This window comes from Poecilia reticulata, linkage group LG13 (genome assembly GCF_000633615.1).
Source record: "Poecilia reticulata strain Guanapo linkage group LG13, Guppy_female_1.0+MT, whole genome shotgun sequence".
NCBI lineage: Eukaryota > Metazoa > Chordata > Actinopteri > Cyprinodontiformes > Poeciliidae > Poecilia > Poecilia reticulata.
This window is the reverse complement of record NC_024343.1, coordinates 11,125,100-11,128,589: the sequence shown is the minus strand read 5'-3', so window position 1 is coordinate 11,128,589 and position 3,490 is coordinate 11,125,100.

The window sequence follows — 3,490 nt, the reverse complement described above, 5'->3', positions numbered from 1 at the left end:
TATAGAGAGAGAGAGAGAGAGAGAGAGAGAGAGAGAGAGAGAGCACTACGAGCAAGAGAGAGAGAGACAAAGAAACATGCAAGATTTTCTTCTTCCTTCCCTAATTTAGATGCTTTGTACAGATGCAGTGAGAATGAATGCATTACCACCTCAGAGGTTAACAGATCTATCCTGTGCTTCTTGCTGGTTTTGGACCAGATATAACAGCTCAGAGAAAGGAAGTAGTAAGTGGAATTAAGCTTAAAGTTGAGGCTGTTAAGCCATTAGCAGCAGAGTGGTCTGTGGTCTGGTTGCTCTTCTGCTTTTATCACACCACTGATTGCTATAAAATAATGCTTTCAAGCCTTCTTCATGGAGATTATAGCCATAAGTGGAGGCCATCTAAATAATCTATAAACTACGAGCACTTTTAAGAGCCATTGTGATTCAGCAGATGTTGAGACTGGCTCTCATACATACGCAGTGTTTCATTAATGCTTTCTGATTTTTGTTGCCATGATGTCGGCTAGTTAGAAAGGATGTGGATGAATAGGAGTCTCCTGAGCCTGCTAAAGTTAACTATAGTTAATAAAGAAATGGGAGTTTCTCCTCTTTACTGTCCCACAGAGGGGAAATGAAGGCGTAAAAGCAGCAATGGGGAGGACATTGTGACAGGTTTACACAAATTCTAAAGTATTACAAATATATAATACAAAATCAAGAATAATGTACTGTGAAGGAAGGGAACAATTGTAATATAAAATACTATGCAGTTGTTAAAAAATATAATACTTTGATCCAAGGAATGTGCAACTGACTAGGATATATATTTTAAGAAATTACATAATTTGCATGTGTAATTGTGCATTGTGTCGAGAATAAATAATTATGGGCTTTCCTTTTATCTCTTTCAACTAGTTGCAAAGCTAAAGCTAAAGGAAATGACATAAGAAAACACCCTCAAAGCGAGGGTTAAAGGATATGACACACTTAGTATAGAGAAGGATAATTCTCCACATCTGAAGACAATATTTTTTATTTTATTTTTTTTACAATAAATGAAAATAAAAAAATAACAACTTTGCAAGCAAAAAATTTGCAAATACCAGCAGAAATTATATTTGAAATGAGTAAAACTGTGCAAACTCCAGCAGGCTTGTGAGCACAAGTAGAGTTCGTTCGGAGCAGTAATGGTTGTAGAATCTAATAGCTGCTGGGAGGAAAGATTTCCTATATGTGCATTTAGGATGCAGCAGTCTGGTACTGAAAGAGCTTTCCAGTTCAGCAACAGTTTCATGACTGGGAGACATTGTTCCTCAATTATGTTATTTTAGCCAGAGTCCTTCTGTCCTCCACCACCTGCACTGGGTCAGGGGTGCACCTGGCACACAGCTGGCCTTCCCGATGAGCTCACCTCACCTGTATATAAGCTGCTGCTCCAACAGTCTACACACCATGGAATATGGCTGATGCCACCTCAAAATGAATGAAGGTCTCTGACCACGTCCTAACTCAGCCTAACATGCTGCTGCCCAACCTGTCTATGCCGTTTGCTGCAGGTCTCCCTTTACCTGTCAGCTGAGCTGGCCAATACTGGACATGATCACTTCAAAATTTCAATGCTATGAACCCACCAGAACAGAAAGGCCTTGCATACAATTCTTAAAACTGCATCTTTATAATCTCCGAGATTTTTGCAACCTTTGGACTGAAAAGACGAAAGGAACACACACATCCCAAAAGCCTTTTGGTGGTGTGTGTTCTGTTTCATCTGCAGGGAGGATTTTTTCACATGCAGACACATTTGGTGTGACTGCTATTTAATTATTATTTCAAAAGCTTATTTTTGAGTATACTTATGTTATCTCACATTTAAAATCAATAGCTTCATCTGTAAGGGGAGAAATACTTTTTTCACAGCACTGTACAAGACACACACGGACACTACATACAAAAATATGCACACAGTTCTCAGTAAAACCAGGCGAGGGCGCTGTGACTCCATGGTAAGTCACTTGTGTTAACTGACAATTTACTCAGAAGGAGTTAAGCTTGTGTTCAAACTAAAGTTGCTCAACAAGCTTTTAGAGGAGCATCGTCTTTGCCATAATTTTGGCAGGTAGACTAATTAACATATAACATAACTATTTGACTTAAGAGTGAAAAGTTTCGTTATATAACTTTTCACTCTTAAGTGAAAAGTTAAGAGTGAAACTCTTATACATACACACATATGTATGTGTATATATACACACATACATATATGTATGCACATACACATGTATGTATGTGTATATATACACACATACATATATGTGTGTATATATACATGTACACACATATATACATGTATATGTATAGAGAGAGAGAGAGAGAAAGAGAGAGAGAGAGAGAGAGAGAGAGAGAGAGAGAGAGAGAGAGAGAGAGAGAGAGAGAGAGAGAGAGAGAGAGAGTTATTGGACATATAAACATTTCCCTTTCTCTGTCATATCAAGATACTCAGGCATACAGAAGTACAGTCATAGTAGTATCTGTGGCCCTTCACAGGTATTGAATGCCACTGAGAAGACAACCCCCGAGTTTGATTGCGCTTTTGATTGACAGCTTTGTTCCCCTGCCTTCTTTCCTCATCTCGTCTTCCACACACGTTCAACTTGTCCCTCGCTTCTAAAACCTAGGACTCTTTGATCACTCTGCATGATTGTGCTGCACTGCAGAGCACCACTAAAGATGGCAGCAGGAGGCAAGGAGGTTCGAAAGAGATGGAAAGTGGAGGACAGACTGAAAATATTCCACCTCTTTGTTTTTCTTTTTGTGGCATCTTGCCTTCGGGGAGCCTGGTTCTTTGAGGGAAATTCAAGAGCTTAGCAGGGGTATGTGTGCAACCAAATGTGTGCTTGCGTGTGTGTGCGTGTTTGTGTCTGTGTGTGCTCTCTTGCATGCATGTGGAGAACCCCGGAGAGCACGACAGCCTCTCTCTTGTTGACTTCTAAAAGTCCTCCAGTGGCCTGAGACATGACGCTGATCCACATCCTCCAGCAGCCCAAAGGATGTGAGGACAAAAGCACAGAGAAGAAAGAAAAAAAAAAGGAAAGGAAACAGAGGAAGTGAGAGAACTAAAGACAGCTGGGAAGGGAAAAGAAATGAGAAACATATAAGGAAGAATTCATTAGAGCTAAATAAAGAATACAAGTGAGACCCGGTGCAAGAGGAAGAAATGAAGACAAATGAGAAGAGAGGTTCAGGGGATAAAGCAGAGGCAGAAGAATGATGAAAGGAGTGATCTTCAATAGGATAACAAGGAGACGTGTCATTCATCTGTCAAGGTGACAAGAAGTACAGCTGCCAACTTCATTCACACAAAATACCACTGCTGATTTATTTACTCTGTGTCCTCCTCAGTTCAAGCAGAGGTTAAGTGCAAAGTTTGATGTGGCTACAGGTGAGGCTGCAGAGACCGACGTCGGAATGAATTCTTTATGCATTCAGGAACGCAGCGGGGCCTGTTAAT